Consider the following 23,562-nt stretch of genomic DNA (forward strand, 5'->3'; position numbering starts at 1 on the left):
TACGGTGCATGCGCCATAGACATCGGTGGCGCAATCTTTTGCAAATATCTCCTAAACTTTTTAGGTTTGGGAGATATTTCTTGCACCTACAGGTAAGCCTTAATCTAGGGTAAAGTGGTTGTAAAGGGTTTACAACCACTTTTAGAGCTCTTTCACACTGGAGCATTTTTGCGCTAAAAATAGCCCTATTAAAACGCTCATAAAACACTCCCCATGCATCTCAATGGACCCTTACACACTGAGGCGTTGCGCTGGAGGGGCGTTGAGAAAAGTCCTAAATGCCAGTGATTCACATATCTACAGCTTTAAAGTACCAGCCTCAAATCATTCACAGCAGTTGGTGCCATCTCACCAGCTGTCAGAGTGGTAAGATAACAATTTAGGCTAGGGGGAGCCCGCTCAGTAGATTACCATGCCTTAAAGCGGAGGTTCACCCTAAAATTTACTTTTTGACTAACCTATCTGTAGCCTTAATAAAGGCTTGTAGCGTTGTCATTTTTTTTTTTATGTGTACACTTATCTGTCTTCAGCCGCACGTCCGGGTCTTCTTCCTTGCGGGGAGTGGGCGTGTCGCTCCTTTTCCCCGATGGGGAGCTCTGCATAGATGATTGACGTGCGCTTCATCGCCTTCCGAAAATATCCGAGTGGGACTCGGCTCTTTACGGCGCCTGCGCCTGCCGCGTAGAGCTGACTGCGCAGGCGCCGTAAAGTGCCGAGTCCCACTCGGATATTTTCGGAAGGCGATGACGCGCACGTCAATCATCTATGCAGAGCTTAGGAACGCCTACTCCCCGGGGGAGCGAGAACCCGGAAGCCGGGTGAAAACGACGGAAAAAGGTAAGTACAGACCGAAAAAAAAAAAAAATCCAGCATACTGTTGATGTCAGCAGTATGCTGGATATAACAGTCTACAGTTTTTTTTAGGGTGAACCCCCGCTTTAAGTCCTTCAGAACCAGCACAGTGAAGCTGTAACAAGACAAAGCAGGAAGCAGGAGAAAGCATTTCATATCCTGCACTACACTCATCCGCACTTCGTAAAAGGATACATTTCTGCACTGGTAGGAGTTAACTTTGAAAAATTACATCATAAATCTTATGACAGGCATTTATGGAAACAATGTCTAATATAACACAGCAATCACCACCATTTCCAAGGGCTTCAAAAACCTCATCTACAGCCGTGGCCAAAATTTTGAGAATGACACAAACATACATTTTTACAAAGTCTGCTGCTTCAGTGGTTTTTAGATCTTTTTGCCAGATGTTACTATTGTATACTGAAGTATAATTACAAGCTTCATTTCCGGTATTCTGTTGGCTCCTGGGAGATCAGTGTCATCAATCCCAGGGGGGTCAAGGGGCAGCCTCCGCTTCTGGCATCGCGTTATTTCAAAACTGGAAACAACGCGATTCCAGACAGAGTCATGGCCCATAGACACAGTCCAAAAATCGGACAAAAAAAAAAAATTTCGAATCGATCATACGATAATCGGATCGTTAGTACACAGCTTTCGATAGCCGATCACGACAGTTCATCCGACATTATCCGAACAGACAAACGCGAAAAAATTTCTTGTATGATACCAGATCGTACAATTTTCAATTAATCAGTACAGTTGTCATCCGAAAATACAATAGAAATACACTACAACCCATGACATCACTTCCGATTTTTTATTCTGTCGTAAGAGAATTTTTGTAACTTTAGTAACCTCTCCATTTTCGATATGCGGCTAGCATGCACAAAAAATCTGTAATGAAATTATCGGATCGTGTGTACGGGCCTTAGGCACCATTTTATTCTGCAGACGTTGTCATTGCACAGTGTTGTTACCGCACATGCGCGAGATCATGATGTGCATGCTGGGTAGCCAGCTGCAAAAAAGGAAGTAAACAGCGGTTTCAGATGCCAGCAGTTGATATGGCTGCCCCCAGCGGATCACAATTCGGGTATGGAATAAAATAGCTTAGAAACTTTTACCAGCAATAACAATGCCTAATGTAAAAACAACTAAAATTAGGGAGCACAATATGTTTATTGGTAATTACTCAGGAAGACTGCATCTGTGCACTATAAACGAAAAACACTAAACTAGTAATTTCAGCCATGGTCAACTTGAGTAAGGGCAGTTGATTCATGTAGCATTTACTTCCTGGAATCCATCTGCCCTTAACTCGGGCATGCAGGCAGGAGGGTGTGCTTAGCTGAGAAAACCCCCTCCTCCCAAAGACTCCTGGGATGTATGACATCATTTGCCTAGGCCAGAAAAATCAGGAAATACCTTAAAGCGGGAGTTCACCCAAATTTTTTTTTTTTAACATTAGATTGGTCCTAATTACCGAAGGCAGAATCGGGTGTTTTGTTTAAAATCAATGCAGTACTTACCTTTTTTGAGATAGATGTTCTCCTCTTCCGGGTATGGTCTTCGGGACTGGGCGTTCCTATTTGATTGACAGCTTTCCGACGGTCGCATACAGCGCGCCACGAGTTGCCGAACGTCGGTGCGGCGCTATACGGCGCCTGCGCACCGACGTTCGGCTACTTTCGGAAACTGGTGACGCGCTGTATGCGACGGTCGGAAGGCGGTCAATCAAATAGGAACGCCCATTCCAGCAGCCCATACCCGGAAGCGGTGGGAGAACATCTATCTCAAAAAAGGTACTGCATTGATTCTAAACAAAACACCCGATTCTGCTTCCCGTAATTAGGCCCAATCTAAGGTTAAAAATTTATTTTTTTGGGTGAACCTCCACTTTAAGGAATGTAAAGTGTAAAACAAATAAATACAATATACTTTCCTACCTATTTACTAATGCTAGCAGCATTAGGATAACAGATAGTCAATATGGATTGAGAGAGTGAAGCTCTGCATTAACCCTTTACTTCCAACACAGCTCTTGTGTCTCATCCATTATTCAGTAGCCTTGGCGTTTCTACTGAGAGCACTTAGCTGCTAACTGAACTGGGGTTGTACATCAATCACTTGATTGTTCCATCACCCACGTCATCTAATGTGCTTCAACTCCACAAAACACTTTAAGCTAAGGCAAATGGGGCTGCTCAGGATAAGAGAAATGGGAAAATGGAAGCAGAACTGGACAGCCCTTGAAAACCCACACAGTGCTCTATGGCAGTAGTGTAGGATATCTACAATATAGAACGATGACTCTGAAAAGGGCTTTGTAATATCCCCTCCACACTGTTGGTGTCTAAATCATGACATAATATACTTTCTCTGCAATTTCATAAATGTTATATCCATAGGCGTGCGCAGGGGGTGTGCCAGGTGTGCCTGGGCACACCCTAATCACTCTGTGCAGTGCCAAGTTCCACTACTGCCCTGGCTTTCCTGCCTGTTGCCCCACCCCCACAGTGCTGCTGGCCTCCCTCCTCTTCTCTCCCCTTGGATGCTACTGGATTTTTCAGGATGTAGAGTGGGGGGAAAGGGCTAATCAATATGTCATTTACCGGCCCCTCCCCTTTCTAAAATGAACACACTCACTGTGTTCATTCATAACCGAAGCATGGTAAACACAGTTTGTTTGAGCTTTAGGGTGCACACCCTAATGCTATAGGCTGCGCACACCTATGGTTATATCCATGTTTCTGAAACACAAAATACTGCTCATTGCGCCATCCCAGCACCAACTACTGATTGGGCATGCTTTTACTACTATTAAGGTGATACTAAAGCTAAAACGTTTTTTTTACCCTAATGCATTCCTTGCATTAAGGTAAAAATTATTTATTTCTCTGTCCCCCCCCCCCCCTGTGCACTGTGCATGGCTACATATATTCTCCACTTTCTTCCTCTTAACACAGCACTCAAGCAGCAGCAGGAGCCATTGGCTCCTGCTGCTGTTAATCAAATGCAGTAAGGAGGAAGTGGGGGCTGGGCCAAGTCCCTGGAGCACAGCTTCAAAGACACACAGCTCTGGAGCGCGCAGACACTGTTTGCCTCCATATTAAGCAGTTTACTATGGGGACACATGAAAAAGCAGAGGAGGAGCCAAAATCGCCAGCCGGAGGGCCAAAAGAAAAAGTGGATCAGGGACACTCTGTGCAATACCACTGCGCAGAGATCAGGCGAGTAGAACATTTTTGTTATTTACATTTTTGATTATCGACTTTAGTAACACTTTAACCACTTAAGACCCGGACCAAAATGCAGCTAAAAAGGACCTTGCCCCTTTTTGCGATTCCGCACTGCGTCTCTTTAACTGACAATTGCGCGGTCGTGCGACGTGGCTCCCAAACAAAATTGGCGTCCTTTTTTTCCCACAAATAGAGCTTTCTTTTGGTGGTATTTGATCACCTCTGCGGTTTTTATTTTTTTGCGCTATAAACAAAAATAGAGCGACAATTTTGAAAAAAATGCAATATTTTTTACTTTTTGCTATAATAAATATCCCCCAAATTATTTATATATATATATATATATATATATATATATATATATATATATATATATATATATATAAAAAAATCCTCCGTTTAGGCCGATATGTATTCTTCTACATATTTTTGGTAAAAAAATCGAAATAAGCGTTTATCGATTTGTTTGTGCAAAATGTATAGCGTTTACAAAATAGGGGATAGTTTTATTGCATTTTTATAAAAAAAAAAAATTACTACTAATGGCGGCAATCAGCGATTTTTTTCGTGACTGCGACATAATGGCGGGCACTTCGGACAATTTTTACACATTTTTGGGACCATTGTCATTTTCACAGCAAAAAATGCATTTAAAATGCATTGTTTATTGTGAAAATGACAGTTGCAGTTTGGGAGTTAACCACAGGGGGCGCTGATGGGGTTATGTGTTCCGTGAAGTGTGTTTACAACTGTAGGGGGTGTGGCTGTAGGTGTGACGTCATCGATTGTGTCCCCCTATAAAAAGGGATGACACGATCGATGACAGCGCCACAGTGAAGAACGGGGGAAGCCGTGTTTACACACAGCTCTCCCCGTTCTTCAGCTCCGGGGACCGTTCGCGGTACTCCAGCGGGGATATGATGTGCCCAGCCGTACCATTCTGCCGATGTATTTCGGCGTGAAGGGGTCCTTAGTGGTTAAAGAGTATTTAAACCCAACATTTTATAGTCCTGATGTGTAGCCGCTGTACCATTTACTTGTATGAGAAAGTATCCTGTTCGCTTTGTATTGCTTCCTTTGTGGGAAATCCCTTGTGATCCTGCTAGTCCCTCTGCTTTCCTTGATCGTTTGCAATCAATTTAATTTGTGTATGTGGGTATCCACGTTTTAATTGCTGATCATATTGCAAAGGGAACTTTTCCTGTAAGGCTCCATGTACACGAGCAGCTCCTAAACTTGAGGTTTATGGTTATGGTGACTACATAAAGATGGGTAAGTGTTCTGTGTGTAATTGCTCAGTTGAAGACTGCGTCCTGAAGTTTCTACCAGCAAAACAAGCCTTGGATCCAAGCAGCTCCTCAATCCTGAGTAGAGGTCGACCAATATGGGTTTTTCTCTGGCCGATGCCGATATTTGGAAATCAGGGCGACGGTGGCCGATATGTGTTGTCGATTTTTGCGGCCGATATTTAGGCCGATTTTTTTCCCCTCATCTCAAAAAACCTAGGGTGGAGAGGAGATAATTGTTTAGGGTGGAGTGCAGCCTGTCAGTGCCACATCAGTGCCCACCAGTGCAGCCCATCAGTGCCACCTCATTAGTGCCCACCAGTGCAGCCTATCAGTGCCCACCAATGCCACCTCATCAGTGCACCAGTGCATCCCATCATTGCCCACCAGTGCATCTCACCAGCGCATATCACCAGTGCATCACCTCATCAGTGCCCACCAGCGCATATCACCAGTGCATCACCTCATCAGTGCCAACCAGTGCATCACATCATCAGTGCCAACCAGTGCATCACCTCATCAGTGCATAACCTCATCAGTGCCTCACATCAGTGCCCACCAGTACAGCCCAATGTCATTCACTGCCACCTCATCAATGCTCACCAGCGGAGAGCTCCAGGCTCCGTTCCATCTCCCAGCACAAGAAAGCTCCAATGTCCCTGGCCCTGACGTGCTGCCCCGCCTCTGCCTACAATCCCCAGAATGCAGAGCGGGCCTGTAACAGCCAATCGGCGGCGGTCGCTGCCGACATCCTCCACTCTGAAAAAAAACGTCCCTTGACGTGCTGCGCACCCTGCCTCTGCCTACAAACCCCAGAATGCAGCGCGGGCCGGCAGTTACCAGCCCGCGCTGCATTCTGGGGTTTGTAGGCAGAGGCTGAGTGCGCAGCACGTCAGGGGACATTTTTTTTTCAGAGTGGAGGACGTCAGCAGCGGCGGCCGCCGATTGGCTGTTACAGGCCCGCTGGTTGGCTGCCGCGCTGGGTGTACCAAGATGGATTGCCGCCGCGGTCACAGCATCAGGAAAGGTTGCGGCTTCGGCCTAGCTACGGAGCCGTGGCACCGCTAGCAGCCATGTTAAATATCGGCTTAATTTGGAAAAAAAATCAGCCGATAACTATTTCTCGTCATCGGCCAAATATCGGCTGACCTTTAATCCTGAGTATCTGGTTGTACTTTGCAAGTCCTTCAGATCTACATGGGGCACCAGTCTTGATCTGTTCGGTACAAAGGCCAACCACCAGATCAGCAATAAAGGCATCTTCAATTTCTCCTGATCGATGGCTGACCATCACTCTCCAGGCATTGGTCTGGGCCAGCTTGCATGCCTGTAGAGATTCTGCGACTGTTCCAATCTTGTTAACCTTCAGGAGAAGGCAGTTGCAGGCCTTCTTTGACACAGCTTGCTCAATTCTCTTGAGGTTGGTCCCAGTCAAGTCATCACCAACAACCTGGATTTCCACATCAGCAGTGAACTTTGACCATACATCCCAGTCATCCTGATCAAATGGATCTTCAATTGACACGACTGGATAATTTTTAACAAAGTCTTTGTATAGATCAGCTAGCTTGTCAGGCGAGATGTATCTGGAAGGGTCATCTGGGGACTTGAAGTCCAGGTCATACTTTCCATAACGGTAGAACTCAGATGCAGCAACATCCATTCCAATCACAATCTTATCCGTGTATTCAGCTTTGATGATGAAGTTTTCAGGAGCTCCAGAGCTTTCTTATTCTCAAGGATGTGCGATATAAATCCACCTTCATCACCAACATTTGTGGCATTCTCCTTGATCACAAACGTATCATATTTACTTCCACTGTGCAGTTAGTTTTGCACAGTGTGGCCCGAACCTCGTCTTCTGGGGTCCCTCTGCGGTGCTCGCGGCTCCTCCTCGCATCAGTAAACCCCCTGGGAGATGCGCTCTCCCTGGGAGTCACCTTGAGGGCGCACTCCCAAGTCCAGCATTTGCGTGTATAGACACAGAGTGCTGTACTCGGCCCTGTGTCATTGGATTTGGTTGACAGCAGCGGGAGCCATAGGTTGCATTAAAGGGGTTGTAAAGGTTTGTTTTTTATTTTCTAAATAGGTTCCTTTAAGCTAGGCATTGTTGGTTCACTTACCTTTTCCTTAGATTTCCCTTCTAAATGTTTTTTTCTTTGTCTGAATTTCTCACTTCCTGTTCCTCCTCAGTAAACTTGCTCCTTAAGCTCCTACTTGGGCAGGAAAGGGACTGTTTTCTTTAAAAAATAAATAAAAAAATAGCTGTCTTATTCACACCTGCCCGACGTGCACATGCATCTTTTATCCAGCTTTTTTTTTGCATGTTTTCAACACCACAGCATAGGGAGGCTCATTCACTTGAACGGGCTGCCCTATGTGCAACAATTGTAGATCCTGCACCGTTTTTAGCAGTGATCCTCACGCAACAAAACACGTATTTGCTAGCCACATTTGGGGTGTCATTAGGAAATAATGGCACTTTTCCGTGAAGCGCGTTTCTGGATACGTCACATGAATGCAAAGTTGTGAATGAGGCCAAGTGTCTACTGATGGGGTTTTATTCAATCAAAGCACCGCATGTCTAACATATGAAGACCCAGCCCATTCACAGTTACACAGTTGGCATAAATTTAAATGCACAGTTGAAATACTTGTTTAACCTGCCACAGGACTTGTTATTCGCATCAGCCAATCTTTACATACCACTTGAACCTTGCCCAGCCAGACAGGTGATATGCTTATATCTTGGTTTTGTGGCTTCCTAGGTCACCTTCCCGTCCTGTCATACACAAAGAGTCAACTTTGTGACCCCTGTCCAGTGATCAGGAAGCTGACCCACAAAACTATTATTATTATCTGAACCAGGAAGGGTAGGGGATCTCGTACATGGGCACAGTCTCCAGAATATGAACAAGCAGGCATATTTTAGTCCTCAGGAGTCCCTAGTGTGTACAGCCAACCATAGACATAAAATGGCTAAAACTGTGCACAGACGTACATACAGACATAATGTCCAAACACAGGTAGTATGCATTTGGGACTTACATCTGTGCACATGCAAAACTTTATGCAAGTAGGGGAGCATAGGTGTGTACAGCTACCTTCACCCAGGCACTAAAATGTGCCCTTTTTGTTTTTTCTTACACTGCATGGGAAAATGTGCCCATGTGCATGAGCTCAATTGATAAAACATTACTACTCTGCTTAGTAACACAGTGATTATGAGTGCTCATTAGTACACTTCTGTGTTTTTTAAAAGAACAGTCACTTCCTAAAACCTACTCGGCTCCAATATCCCACAAAAGTGAGTACACCCCTCACATTTTTGTAAATATTTTATTATATCTTCTCATGTGACAACACTGAAGAAATGACACTTTGCTACAATGTAAAGTAGTGAGTGTACAGCTTGTATAACAGTGTAAATTTGCTGTCCTCTCAAAATAACTCAACACACAGCCATTAAACAAAAGTGAGTACACCCCTAAGTGAAAATGTCCAAATTGGGCCCAATTAGCCATTTTCCCTCCCCAGTATCATGTGACTCATTAGTGTTACAAGGTCTCAGGTGTGAATGTGTTTATTAGTGCAACTCCTCCTTGCTGTCAGTAATTTGGTTGTTTAGGAGTCGGCACCCGCCAGTGTCCGAACAACCTTTATTCATCCCTGCTGTTGGCGGGGGGTTTCCCCATTGTCAAAATGTAAAACAAAAGAGCTGGCATTAAGAAAAACAATTATGGCAAAATCTTCCGGTCTTGTATGGCTTTTTAAGGGGAACGAACCCATGTTAACCACTTGCGGACCACCCACCATACATATACTGTGGCAGGGCTGCCACTTTCTGCCAGATTACGTACCTAGTACATGATCTGACACTTGTGGGTCTGGGGCATGCACACGCACTGCCGGCAACCCATGATCTGTTAGAAGGGAAGACATTGATCCTGTGTTCCTGCATAGCACTGACACAGATCTTTGCCTTCCCCTAGTAAAAACACCTCCCCCACAGTACACAAGCACTGGCTAGGAACACATTTAACCCTTTGATTGCCCCGTTAACCACTTCCCAGCCAGTGTCATTTGTAAAAGTGACAGTGCTAGGCTCGGAGAAGGGGGGGTAGTTTTTTTATTTTATTTTTGGTGGGGTCGGCACTCATTGTGATTGACCTAGAAATCATTGGAAGACATGATTGATGACTGATGTGCATCTGGAGATTTACTTTTTTAATAAAAGACTTGCACTCTATACTTATTAACTTGAAGCGAGGGGGGCTTCCAGATTTCAAGAAGTCAACCACAGCACCTCCACAACCACTAGGCCAGGATTTTGTGGAGGAAGCCCTTGTACTCATTAGCATAGGGACAAGGTGTTTTGGCAGGAGGCGTGGGAGGGGGTCCAATGTAACTATGGAAAAATTGCCATACCCAAACTTCAGTTTTAAGAAGTCAACATTTTTCCATGAGCTCTAATGATATTCTCTGTAACAGATTTGTTGTGTTGGTGTCAGGCGAGGCACAACAAGAAAGAATGCAGCCAAGGGACAAAGTAGCTGCAGCTAGATGGACTGTTGCCAAACCCTAGTGGGGCGTTTACAGAGCATATCTTATTGCTGGGAGATTAAACGGCCAAACTATTTTTAGTCAGGTCTTTCTATTTGCCAGCTATTGCTTTTTTTTTACTTTTAGTCATTAAATTCATAGTTGATGCTATACATTTACTAAGACAGAAGAGGGGAATGCTTTCCACCTTCCCTGAAAACAAGTTTGCATTCAAATGCTGACAGTTGAACATTTCAATGTCTGCAGGTACCCTTTAGGGGCTCGTTCATGCCAGCTTTGTTGGGCAATTTGCTTTTATGTCCTAAAGGTTCAGTGCAAACCAACACAATGAAAAAAATGAGAACATGTTGCATTTTTGAAACATGCGTTTTAAAGTCTGCAACTAAAAAACAGGCTATTGCATTAACACTTCAAATCATTTAAACTTTCAAAACAATTTGTTAAAAAAAAAAAGCTGTAAAAACCCTGCAGTCAAGGGTTCGACTTTAGAAAACACTGTGCAGCTTAGCAGACTGGAGCTTGGCATACATGATATCCCAGTAAGCCAGGGTTTGACAAATTTGCTTGGAATCTAGGAGCCAGCTAAAAAAGTTAGGAGCCAGAAAACGCGCTCCGTCCCGACAAGCTCGCGCGCAGAAGCGAACACATACGTGAGTAGCGCCCACATATGTAAACGGTATTAAAATCACACATGTGAGGTATCGCCGCGATCGTTAGAGCGAGAGCAATAATTCTAGCTCTAGACTTTCTCTGTAACTCAATGCAACCTGTAGAATTTTTTAAACGTCGCCTATGGAGATTTTAAAGGGTCAAAGTTTGCCGGCATTCCACGAGCGGACGCAATTTTGAAGCGTGACATGTTGGGTATAAATTTACTTGGCGTAACATTATCTTTCACAATATAAAAAAAAAAAATTGGGATAACTTTACTGTTGTCTTATTTTTTAATTAAAAAACAGTGTATTTTTTCCCCAAAAAAGTGTGCTTGTAAGGCCGCTGTGCAAATACGGCATGACAGAAAGTATTGCAACGATCACCATTTTATTCTATAGGGTGTTAGAATAAAAAATATATATAATGTTTGGGGGTTCTAATTAGAGGGAAGGAGATGGCAGTGAAAAATTACACATTACACATGCTGTTTTACTTGTAATGCCAAGGGCCACCACCAGATGGCGCAAGTCACAGAAGGAAGCTTGGCACTTCACAAAGCCGTGGCCTCAATTACCGGCCGCCACGTGATCAGGAGGTGGGGGCGCACGGGGGCACCTTGTGCATCTGTGCGCCCCAACCTCCCCCGCCGCATGATCGGCGTGCCCACCACGGCCGGTAATTGAGGCCGCGGCTTTGCGGCCTTGTAGGCCGCAAAGCCGCGGCCTCAATTACCTGCGGGCGCCAGGTTACAATTTCTTGTCGCAATTGCAACCTGGCGCCCAGATTTTGTCGAGCCCTGCAGTAAGCCAATCTCTGCTTACCCATAGCCTGGCCAAAAACCATCATCCTAACCAATCAGCCCCATCCTGGGGATAATACACCAAAGTCCTGGGGACTTGCCAAGGCTCGTATTTGGCTTTTATATAGAAACCTGAACCTGCTTTTGAAACATCTTGGCATTCAGACTGCCATGTTGATGTACAGCGCATCCGGAAAGTATTCACAGCACTTCATTTTTTCCCCAAAAAATTATGTGTTACAGCCTTATTCCAAAATGGATACATAAGTATTCAATACAGTATTCAAAACAGGATGCACCTGAGCTCAAAATTTAGTTCAGGTGCCTCCTGTTTCCACTAATCATCCATAAGATGTTCCGTTCCTACAACTTGATTGGAGTCCACCTGTGGTAAATTCAGTTGATTGGGGTGATTTGGAAAGGCACACACCTGTCTATATAAAAGGTCCCACATTTAACAGTGCATGTCAGAGCACAAACCAAGCCATGAAGTCAAAGGAATTGTCTGTAGACCTCCGAGACAGGATTGTATTGAGGGGCAGAATCATTTCTGCAGTATTGAGGGGCCCAATGAGCACAGTGGCCTCCATCATCTATAAATGGAAGCAGTTTGAACCACCAGGACTCTACCTAGAGTGAGCCGCCTGATCAAACTGGGTGATTGGGGAGAAGGGCCTTAGTCAGGGAGGTGACCAAGACGACCAAGAAGTAACTCCAGCATTTCTCTGTGGAGAGAGGAGAACCTTCCAGAAGAACCATCTCTGCAGCACTCCACCAATCAGGCCTGTATGGTACAGTGGCCAGACGGAAGCCACTCCTTAGTAAAAGGCACACGACAGCCCTCCTGGAGTTTGCCAAAAGGCACCTGAAGGACTCAGACCATGAGAAACAAAATTCTCTAGTCTGATGAAACAAAGATTAAACTCTTTGGCCTGAATGGCAAGTGTCATGTCTGGAGGAAACCAGGCATTGCTCATCACCTGGCCAATACCATCCCTACAGTGAAGCATGGTGGTGGCAGCATCATGCTGTGGGGATGTTATTTAGTAGCAGGAACTGAAAGACTAGTCAGGATTGAGGGAAAGAGAAATGCAGCAATGTACAGAGACATCTTTGATGAAAACCTGCTCCAGAGTGATTTGGACCTCAGACTGGGGTGGAGGTTCATCTTCCAACAGGACAGCGACCCTAAGCACACAGCCAAGATAACAAAGAAGTGGCTACGGGACAACTTTGTGAATGTCCTTGAGTGGCCCAGCCAGAGCCCAGACTTGAACCTGGTTGAACATCTCTGGAGAGATCTAAAAATGGCTGTGCACTGACGCTCCCTTTCCAACCTGATGGAGCTTGAGAGGTCCTGCAAAGAAGAATGGGAGAAACTGCCCTAAAATAGGTCTGCCTAGCTTGTAGCATCATACTCAAAAGACTTGAGGCTGTAATTGGTGCTAAAGGTGCTTCAACAAAATATTGAGCAAAAGCTGTGAATAATTATGTCCATGGGATTTTCTTTTTTTCAATAAATATGCAAAGATTTCAAACAAACTTCTTTCATGTTGCCATTATAGGGTGTTGTTTGTAGAATTTTGAGAAAAATAATGAATTTAATAAATTTTGCAATACGTTTCTGTTGCGGTCTGCTGCAGTGCCATCCAATCCACTGTGCAAAACTGCTCATGTCCCCAGATATAGCTGCCCTGGAGGATAAGCTTCAATGAAGACGTTGCTGGCCATACACTATACAATTTTCTTGTTCAACTTTCCTTTAGATTTACCAAAACCATATAATATAAGGTCAACCCTAAACCCTTTAAATTTGTATGGAATCAGGGAGGCCCTTGCACTACATATTTGAAGATAGATATAAAAGGAATTTGAATAAGAAAAAATTGTATAGTGTATGGCCAACCTAACTCTACACTTGCTTACACATGTTTACTACAACACAATGAGGTACAAAGCAAAATACCTGTCTGTATCAAACCATTTGACTCCACACAAAATTCAAAACACCAAGCACTCCCCTTCTGGCACTTAAGCAGACGAAGTGTATTAACACGAAACGCGTTGGGTGGACTCCACTGCCGCCTTATTTTTATACAAGCGCTTGAAATTTAAGCTAAAATGTAAGTTTAATAGCTGCAATAAATTGTGTTTACTTTTTATAAAACGAGATTACGCGATGTGGCCATCTTTCTCTTTTATCTCACACTTTTACCGGTGGTGGATTTGCACATTCTACACAAGGTGTCACGATTTTTTGCCTACAAGAGTCACTTGAAAGTTATTGATGTTCATTCATCTCAGTCATCTTATCGGTAGCGCGCCTAATTCAAATGAGGATGGGGGGCGTGTTTTATGTTAATGTTTGGTGACCTGACGTGATTGACGTTTTTTACGAACGGCGCATGCGCCGTCCGTGTACATATCCCAGTGTGCATTGCTCAAAAGTACGCCGCAAGTACGTATAGGTTTAGACGTGAACGTAAATTATGTCCAGCCTCATTCACGGACGACTTACGCAAACGACGTAAAAATTTCAAATTTCGACGCGGGAACGACGGCCATACTTAACATTGACTAGGCCAGCTATTTGTTGGAATAACTTTACGCCGGAAAATGCCTTACGTAAACGGCGTAGCTTTACTGCGACGGGCGCACGTACCTTCGTGAATCGGCGTATCTAGGCATTTACATATTCTACGCCAAACTCAACGGAAGCGCCACCTAGCGGCCAGCCAAAATATTGCACCCGAGGATACGACGGCGTAGGAGACTTACGCCGCTCGTATCTTAGCCTAATTTAAGGGTATCTGGTTTCCAGAATACGCTTAAATTTACGACGGCGCAGATTCAGAGTTACGTCGGCGTATCTACTGATACGCCGGCGTAACTGTATCTGAATCTGGCCAGAAGTTTCGTATTCAATTTTTGTTTGAATTTAAAGTCGCAATTATTGTTATCGTTGTCACTGTGAGCACATCACTTTTTTTGTGGTATAGCCACTCACTATCATATTAATTGGGTTTTATTTCTATGTGCTACATATAATTTATCCACTTTTTTCCCAGCTTTTTTCAATCAGCTGTGTTAGCAGCTAAACTGTATATTGGCAGCACAGGGTTATTTACACCATTTATTGGTAATAGACTGGTTTTACACATGTTTACAGTTACCAGGGATCAATTTTGAACCTACTGTACAGCCAAACATCAGTGCGAGGTAATCCTTACCTTTACAATCTTACTATATTCCAGTTTCAAAGAAAAACAAAAACACATTGCTTAAAGCAGGATTCCACCTGCAAATTTCTTCTTTTTTTTTTTAAGTCAGCAGCTACTAACACTGTAGCTGCTGACTTTTAATAAGGACACTTACCTATCCTACTCGCCCGTGCTGATGGCCCCCCCAATGCCGATCCCTCGATCGGTGCAGGTCCCGCGCCGCCATCCACACTAAGGGAAACAGGCAGTGAAGCCGTAACGGCTTCACTGCCCGTTTCCTACTGCACAGACTTGTGAATGGGCAGCTGCTCTCTGGGATTACACACAGTTCCCAGAAAGCAGCGCGCCCCATTCACTAGAAGAGGATGCAGAAGAAGACAGACCGCGGTATTTCGGTGGGTATAAAAAAATAAAATTCCTGGGTGGAACTCCACCTTAACATCTCTGTTAAAGTTGAGGACACAAGGCCTTGCTTAGTCATTAGATCCCTTCGGATAGCCACAGTACAGTAACGTGGTAAATGGCTAGTAACATATGCTGGCACAACCCATCACATCATGCTACTCTTGTATGGAGACTGTTCCTCTAGTGGTTGCCCCAAAAACACTGGTGCTGTATTCACCCAACTTTTACTGCAAAGGAAAATCCAGCACCAGTGTTTTTGGGGCAACCACTAGAGAAGGGATATGCAATTAGTGGACCTATAGCTGTTGCAGAACGACAAGTCCCACGAGGCATAGCAAGACTCTGACAGTCACAAGCATGACACCCAGAGGGAGATGCATGATGGAACTTGTAGTGTTGTAACAAATGGAGGTCCGCTAATTGCATATCCCTGCACTAGAGGAACAGTCTCAATACAGGAGTAGTGGCGTCCCCAGGGGAAACAATACATGCTATTATCAGAAACAGCCTCTATGCCACACCACCAGTTGTTCACACAGCACTAATTTATGTTTTAAAGGACACTTGACAGGAGTCTTCTTCCAAGGGTCCAAAAATAGCCTCCATATGAACTAGGCCTACGGGAAAGATGCAGCAACAGAGGGCACCAATATGTGACTGCATGCTCACTTTGCATTTTATAAGACCTTGTAACAGTTGTCCTTTTTTATAGGAAACCTGTAGGTTTTTCAAACTCGGTCCCCTTGCCATGCCAGCATACAGCAAGTACCCAGTTTATTTTCAAACTACTCCCAAAGCCCACAGTTAGGATTTCTTCTATGCAAATTACAAACAGAGCATGTATGGACACGCTTTCCCAAAGACAGAAGTCCTTGAAATAATGATGGAGCTGTCATCGCATCCACCATGCAGATTCCACAACTTCTTCAACCAAAACAGGAGTAGCAGGCAACAATGAACCACAGAACACACACATTCATGGAACAACATCTACTGCTTATTCACTGAACAAATCCTCATAGCTGTGCTTGTTGCTTCTGCATGGAGGAAATGCTAAAAAAAAAGGATTCCCTGATGACTGGTATAATTATAGTTCTACAAGCTCATTAAAAATTCGGATTGAAACACATTTCTACAATTGTATGCATATAAATACAGGGTTGTTGAAAAGATTACACCCTAGAGTTCCGCTCGTCTCTGGGAGAGCCTAGAAGTATGCATCTGAAACACTTTGAAATAATATTTTTATCATACCTGAGATAAGTATGTAGTTCCCAGGTTGCACTGTCATAAAGGCCTCACATAGCTTGAAGATTGCTAAGTAATTACTGCAGCCTACATGATGTGTTACAACACAAAGGGGCCTCCTTATAAAGAAGTGGCCTTATAGGATTATTCTCAGTACTGTATATATGTAGAAGTTATATTATAAGTGGTCTCTCAATGGCTGAAGAAAGACATTTCTGTTCTAGAGTGGTGAAGGAGAGTGCATAGAAGAAGGTAAATCTACCATAATGTGGAAGAAAGCTGTGCATCCTTGCAAATTATTACTGATGCTCCTGCAGTTAAATTTCAGCATGTTTAAAGCTTACTACTATAAACTCTGGGCAAACATTGAGGCTGTAGGTCTTGATTTAACGAAGTGATAAAATTCAGTTCTTTTGAGTGACCTTGTCAGGATTAAAATAAATCTGCAAATAGAAGACGCCTTATACACGTCCCTTGGGCAGCCTACGTCTCCTACCTTTCCTCTATTCCAGCACTGCAGCCTCTGGAAGGGTTCTTCAGCAGATACAAAGCCTACGTCTCCTACCTTTCCTCTATTCCAGCACTGCAGCCTCTGGAAGGGTTCTTCAGTAGATAAAAAGCCTACTTCTCCTACCTTTCCTCTATTCCAGCACTGCAGCCTCTGGAAGGGTTCTTCAGCAGATACAAAGCCTACGTCTCCTACCTTTCCTCCATTCCAGCACTGCAGCCTCTGGAAGGGTTCTTCAGCAGATACATAGCCTACGTCTCCTACCTTTCCACCATTCCAGCACTGCAGCCTCTGGAAGGGTTCTTCAGCAGATACAAAGCCTACGTCTCCTACCTTTCCTCAATTCCAGCACAGCAGCCTATGGAAGGGTTCTTCAGCAGATACAAAGCCTACGTCTCCTACCTTTCCTCCATTCCAGCACTGCAGCCTCTGGAAGGGTTCTTCAGCAGATACATAGCCTACATCTCCTACCTTTCCTCTATTCCAGCACTGCAGCCTCTGGAAGGGTTCTTCAGCAGATACATAGCCTACGTCTCCTACCTTTCCTCCATTCCAGCATAGCAGCCTCTGGAAGGGTTCTTCAGCAGATACAAAGCCTACTTCTCCTACCTTTCCTCTATTCCAGCACTGCAGCCTCTGGAAGGGTTCTTCAGCATATACAAAGCCTACTTCTCCTACCTTTCCTCTATTCCAGCACTGCAGCCTCTGGAAGGGTTCTTCAGCAGATACAAAGCCTACGTCTCCTACCTTTCCTTCATTCCAGCACTGCAGCCTCTGGAAGGGTTCTTCAGCAGATACAAAGCTTACGTCTCCTACCTTTCCTTCATTCCAGCACTGCAGCCTCTGGAAGGGTTCTTCAGCAGATACATAGTCAACATCTCCTACCTTTCCTCTATCTAGCGATAGTAGCCTTAGAGGCCCCTGATACTTTCCTAGACCCCTAGTACAGCACAAAAAGGTTGGGTACTGTCCTACAATCTTTGGTTCGTTCAATATAGCACAATAAGCATCTTCTTAACATCTAGTTTGTGGAAATACTCTTCTTGTTTTCATAAAAAGAAGGGATCACAATCTTCGGTGACCTGTGGAAGTCTGAGGAAACTTTGGATGCAGAGACAAACCTTATCCAGTAAAATAGAGAAGTAAGGCTCTGCTACGGATATACTGTAGCTTGCAGCTCACTTACGCTCCTGGCCAAAACTAAGACAGTAAGTAATACGGTCTTGCAAATTAGTATCTTCAGTTAACTTTCCTCCAGTGACTCAAAGCGTTGTTTCATAAAGCTCTTTAGAACTGTGGACAAATCCTAAGGAGGAACCCTCTATTGCTGAGGAGCTCAACTCCTTGAGACTGCTTTGATTAATCTTTTTATTCCCACTAATCAAAAGTCTGCCGCCTGAAAGTGTTATGGCGTGAGCCCCAAGTCTGAATCATCCTATAAAAAAAAAAAAAAACTCAAGAACTGCGGGAATGAAAGGCCTGGAAATCTTGCCCACCTCTTTTTGCCAGGCGCAGAATTTCTTCCAAATTTTGGCCTAAATTATGTTTGTCGATTTCTTCCTACTCTACAAAATAGCGCAAACCACTTTCTCTGACAGCCCTTTGTTTCTTAGCAAGACCTTTTCAGGAGCTAGGCTGTCGGTGAAAAAAACAGTCCACATGAGGGTGACAAAATTTCCCTTGGATCAGTAGATCTTCCCTCACCGGAAGCCTACAAGGATCTGCCATCGACAGTTTTTGGAGGATCGCAAACCAAGACCTTTTCGTCCACACTAGGGCTATCAGACATGCCTTTGCATTCAAAAAATTGATCTTCTGCAAGACTTTGCCAATGAGCCTGAAGAGAGGGAATGCATATAGGAACTTCCCCGCCCAGGGATGAATGAACACATTCAGCCCTAAACTGTTTAGATTCCCTGTGTATCGAGAAGAATTTCTCCACCTTCTTTTTCTTTGAGGTAGCAAAAAGGTTTGTCCCCATTTTTAGTGATCATAGTTAACACTTCTTGGTTCAGATTCCATTCTGTGTGGGAGAATTGTTCTCTGATCAGGATGTATGTAAGCATGGAAAAGAAGGTGCAGTGAAAAGGCCTACTGCTGCACTTCCGGCGCCAGGTAGCAAACAAAGACCTCAACCAAAGTGGTAGTGTATTGGTGATGTATTAATTATAGATATAGAAACAATAGAACCAACACCTATAAAGTGGGTGGTGTTGTTCTAAGCAGCGGCTATTTTAAGATAAATAAATAAATGAATGGAGATCCATCTATAAATAAATAAATAAAAATTTTGAACAACAGTTCACGTGTATTGATATTCTTTTATCATGTATGTAAGCATGCTTAACTCCCCCTTGAGATATACTTCTGCTAGAGAAAATTGTTACTTCCGCCCAGGAGAATATTAGCTCTGCAAGTTCCATGAGAGTGTGCCTCCTTGTTTGTTTATATAAGAAGCTGCGGCAACGTTGTCTGCGAAAATCAATACATTACTTTTTCAGTTAGCTCTTAACATTTGACAAGTGCCTGGCCCACCTCTGCTCCCATTTCTCTTGGGCTACCTTATGGCTCATGTGGGCTCTCCATCCCCACGAACCTGCATCCAATGTAATTCTTATTGGGCTTTCCTGCGTTCAGGCACGTCACAATGCCAGATTCATCTCCTGTAGCCATCACTGTAAGGACTCCTTCACCTGACCCGGAAACTTCACTAAGTTGCTTAGTGACCATTGATGACTGTCCAAGTCAGCATGAACTTCCGAAGTGAGCTCATGTGAGACCGAGCCCATGGTACTGCTGGAATTGCTGCTGTCATTAGGCCAAACAGCCTCATTATCTCTTTAATGGATGTCTTGTGGCTTAGCATCTTGGAATATTCTACCATCAGCGCAACCCTTTTTTTTTCTTCCAGTAAGATTATTGCCTCCGGAGAGTTAAAGATTTAGCCAGGAATGTGATTCTATGCATAGGCTGCAAGTTTGACTTTTCTGAGTTTAATATGAGCCAGCATGACCTTTAAGCATTGTTCCAGCTCTGTAGCTGAATCCACGAACAAGAGCAAGTCGCCCATTCAGGGTATTATTTGGATGCCCGCTATTCTTAAGGTCTGTAGAGATTCCACTTGTACCTTTGTGAAGATTCTCAGTGCGGCCGTCAACCCAAATGGCAGAGCGTTGAACTGAAAGTAGACACTTTAGCTTGGACCCCTTACTACAAACCTGAGGAAGATTCTTAAACATTTCCTAATGGGTATGTGTAGATATGCATCCCTTAAAGGGGTTGTAAAGGTTTGTTTTTTATTTTCTAAATAGGTTCCTTTAAGCTAGTGCATTGTTGGTTCACTTACCTTTTCCTTCGATTTCCCTTCTAAACATTTTTTTTCCTTTGTCTGAATTTCTCACTTCCTGTTCCTCCTCAGTAGGCTTGCCCCCATCATCTGAGCCGTTCTGGCTGGGTGTTAGTCAGCGTGCTCGCCCCCTCCCTTGGGACTATCTCCCTGCGGGGAGATGCTGTGGTACCCATGAACACTCACCGAGACAGAAATGTTCTCGTTGTGAAGATAGTTTCCATCTTGAATTTTGTGTATTTGACCGTCATGTTGACCATCTTCAGGTTGAGTATTAACATGTATTTTCCTTCTCAGGAAGATATGAGAGTAGAAACTGCCAGGTTTTTCTTCCTGAAATAGGGGGGGGGGGGTATGACTCCTTGGTTCACCATCTCTTGGAGCAACTCTGTCATGGCCACTGCCATGTCCGCATTTTTTTTCTTTCAATAAATTTTTATTGGTTTTGGATAGTATACAAATTCAATTCAAATGCATTGCAGTGTCATATACATACATTGCATCAATACATAGCATCCATAGTGTAAAACGGGTTACAAGTTTATTACAATTGAATCAACATTCAGGACAGAAATATACGAACAAGAAAATATTCAACTATTCAATATCATGTTGAGCCTGTGTTAACTATGAACACAGTACGATTGTAAGGATACAGTTATATAAACAAGTATGAACAGGTAAAATGAAATCGGAGGTTAATGGAACCGTTCATGTCCCTAACTCTATCTTTGCACAAACAATTACAAGAAATCACAATCAAAAGTGTAAAAGTAAATGTGAGTACCTATTCACTATGTTCGTACCAAGATTTGCAAGGGGCCCAGGAAACATCGTGCTTATGTAGGGTATTCAGGGAAGTGGCTATAATTTGTTCATATGTGAAATGAAGATTGGTTAAATCAATAGCTTCGAGAACAGAGGGAGGACAAGGGTCCTTCCATCTCCTAGTGATCGATAGTCTGGCAGCTAATAGTAAATGAATAATTGATCTTTGGTGGTTGATCATAAAGTCGCCAATACCCAATGACAGTAAAGCCAAGGCTGGCTTAGGATCAATCCAACATCCTGTCATAACAGATACTATACCAAATATGTCGGCCCAGTATTTCGTAAGCATGGGACAATTCCATAATATATGGAGTAAGTCTCCCTTGTCTCCAGCATTTGTCAGATTGTTGGCAGCTGAATTTGGACATAACATCAGGTGTATAATACCACCTCAGAGTAATACCACCTCATGTCCACATTTTTGAGTAACTGGGTCACAAAAAATGCTCTGGGGGATTTTGATTGAATCCCCCATGCTTATTTGCGCGTTTGCATACAGCGTCGTCCAACGTTTTTGTACTTCAACGTTTTTTATTTTAGCCAATAGGAAAAATGATCATTTTTTCATCACTTGTTGCTATGTTGGTAGATTTTTTTTATCTTCTGCCTGGGTGAAATGTTCTATTGATTAAAGCGACAAAACGCCCGTAGCAAACGCTCGTTGTCGCGCTAGTCGATTGAATGGAGCGTTTCCATTACTTTCTATGGGAAATAGAAACGCTCAAAAACGCCCAATTCGCGCCTGGAACTTGTTTGAGCTTGAGGCGTTCGGCGTCAGGCGTTTTGGAGTGGAGATGTGAACCATCTCCATAGGGAAATGTATTTTTTCCCCTCTAGCGTTTTTGAGCGTCGCGCTTCAGGCGAAAAAACGCTCAGGTGTGAATGAGGCGTCTGCAATATAAGCAACTGCCTTCTTGAGAATTGTAAGGGTGTTCAAGAGCTCTTCCTTAGGGGTATCATTTTCCACCAATATCTTTAGTTGTTTTAACCAGAGGTGACGGGTTATGGCAGAACAGGTTGAAGCAATGGCAAGCTGAAAATTTGCTGCCCCCGCATCCCGTGCCTTCTTTAAATGACCCTCTGCCTTTTTTTCCAAAGATCCCACATATTTAAAGGATGAAGCCGCATCCAACCTTGGGTACTTTTCCCATAGCGAAGCATCCACATTTTGAGACTTTTGGGGGAAAAAGGAGGAGTAATCCTGCGTATAGCTTATCATGGATGGACAATGATGACCAGGTGCTTCCTCAACAGTGACAATGTTAAGACTAGACACTGGAGCAAGAGATGGGGCAGTGGGTGTAAGGGCTCAGGCACACGTGTGGCTAGGAGGTAGTAATAGCAGGCGGTTGAGCCATGGTTTTACTGCTCCTTTCAACTGCCAACCTAAAGAACAGCATGCAGGCATGACACCCCCATCTGATAAAAAAGTAAAACTTCTTTCTGAAACCCTAAGGCTTCATGTACACGGGACGTTGTTCAACCTCTCCTGAACGATTTAACTTAAAAGCTAGAAACCAGCATCTAAAAACAGACGTTTGTTTTTTTTGTTAAATGAAAAACGTCTGTAAACGAAAGGCTGCTAAACGCGAGTTACCGCATTTGGTGCTTGAAATGCCTCTTAACACATGCATTTTTTTGATTTTCAAAAAAAGCCTCTAAACTCAACTGCCTAGAAGCGACTGTAGACAACCCTGTGTATTCAGGGTTTGACAAATTTGCTTGGAATCTAGGAGCCAGCTAAAAAAGTTAGGAGCCAGAAAACGCACCCCGTCCCGACAAGCTTGCGCGCAGAAGCGAACACATACGTGAGCAGCGCCCGCATATGTAAACGGTGTTCAAACCACACATGTGAGGTATCGCCACGATTGGTAGAGCGAGAGCAATAATTCTAGCTCTAGACCTCCTCTGTAACTCAAAACATGCAACCTGTAGATTTTTTTTAAACGTCGCCTATGAAGATTTTAAAGGGTAAAAGTTTGTCGGCATTCCACGAGCGGACGCAATTTTGAAGCGTGACATGTTGGGTATCAATTTACTCGGCGTAACATTATCTTTCATAATATTAAAAAAAAATGGGGATAACTTTACTGTTGTCTTATTTTTTAATTTAAAAAAGTGTAATTTTTTTCCCAAAAAAGTGCGCTTGTAAGACCGCTGCGCAAATACGGCGTGACAGAAAGTATTGCAACGATCGTCATTTTATTCTCTAGGGTGTTAGGATAAAATATATATATAATGTTTGGGGGTTCTAATTAGAGGGAAGAAGATGGCAGTGAAAATAGTGAAAAATGACATTAGTATTGCTGTTTAACTTGTAATGCTTAACTTGTAATACCAACGGCCACCACCAGATGGCGCCAGTTCACACAAGGAAGAGCTGGGGGACTTCACAAAAAAAAAAATTTTTTTTTTTTTTTTTTGCCCACCTTCCAAGCCAAGTCGCCAGGATGCCATTTCTAGTCGCCATGGCGACCTGGCGACTGGGATTTGTCGAGCCCTGGTGTACATGTACTGATAAGATAACAGAGGGGAGTTCAGGAGCTGTTGGAAAAAATGCCCAACTGCTCCTAAACGTCTGTTTATCAGCAGCAGTGTACATGA

General features: G+C 43.7%; 1 protein-coding gene and 1 pseudogene across 1 annotated transcript in view; both read right to left on the reverse strand.

Annotated features, from left to right (window-relative positions):
- NDFIP1 (Nedd4 family interacting protein 1) overlaps positions 1–23,562 on the reverse strand; it is a 56,731-nt gene that overhangs the window by 25,227 nt on the left and 7,942 nt on the right. The gene's annotated exons all lie outside the window — the stretch shown is intronic.
- LOC120930244 lies at positions 6,510–7,207 on the reverse strand (annotated as a pseudogene).

Source organism: Rana temporaria, chromosome 3 (assembly GCF_905171775.1).
Source record: "Rana temporaria chromosome 3, aRanTem1.1, whole genome shotgun sequence".
Taxonomy (NCBI): Eukaryota; Metazoa; Chordata; class Amphibia; order Anura; family Ranidae; genus Rana; species Rana temporaria.